Here is a 440-nt window from a genome sequence, read left to right on the forward strand (position 1 = left end):
AAAGCTTTTGCCAATTTTGCGTCATGCATTCCATATTGGTTTAAACGTTCATTAATAAGATTTTCTTGATCGAGAAAATAATCTTGTTCGTGTTTAATGATTCTCATCCCCGAGAACTTGTTAACTTCTCCCAAATCTTTGATTTATAAGATTTTCAGTGAGTCAAACAGCTTGTTCACTAAGTCGTCATTAGTCCCAGTGACCAATGAACCATCCACGTATATTCCTACATTATATGCCACGACCATCCTTCTTATAAAATAAACATGGTTCAACAATCAATTGCTTCAATCCCAAATCGGTCAATTTTGTACTAAGTAATCGATCCCATAATCTGCCGGCTTGTTTCAAGCCGTAAAGGCTTCGAAGTAGTAATAATACAATTTCATTTGCAGAATTCACACCCAACTCCTTCAATACTTGATCCCGTATCTCCATCC

The 440-nt window shown here is 36.4% G+C and overlaps 1 protein-coding gene across 1 annotated transcript in view; it reads left to right on the plus strand.

Annotated features, from left to right (window-relative positions):
• The window catches only part of PHALS_13071 (Component of synaptic membrane glycine-, glutamate-and thienylcyclohexylpiperidine-binding glycoprotein (43kDa)), a gene marked incomplete at both ends in the record, with an annotated part of 1,889 nt that overhangs the window by 949 nt on the left and 500 nt on the right, over positions 1-440 (plus strand). The window lies entirely within an intron of this gene.

This window comes from Plasmopara halstedii, assembly GCF_900000015.1.
Source record: "Plasmopara halstedii genome assembly, contig: Scaffold_650, whole genome shotgun sequence".
NCBI classification, from domain to species: domain Eukaryota; phylum Oomycota; class Peronosporomycetes; order Peronosporales; family Peronosporaceae; genus Plasmopara; species Plasmopara halstedii.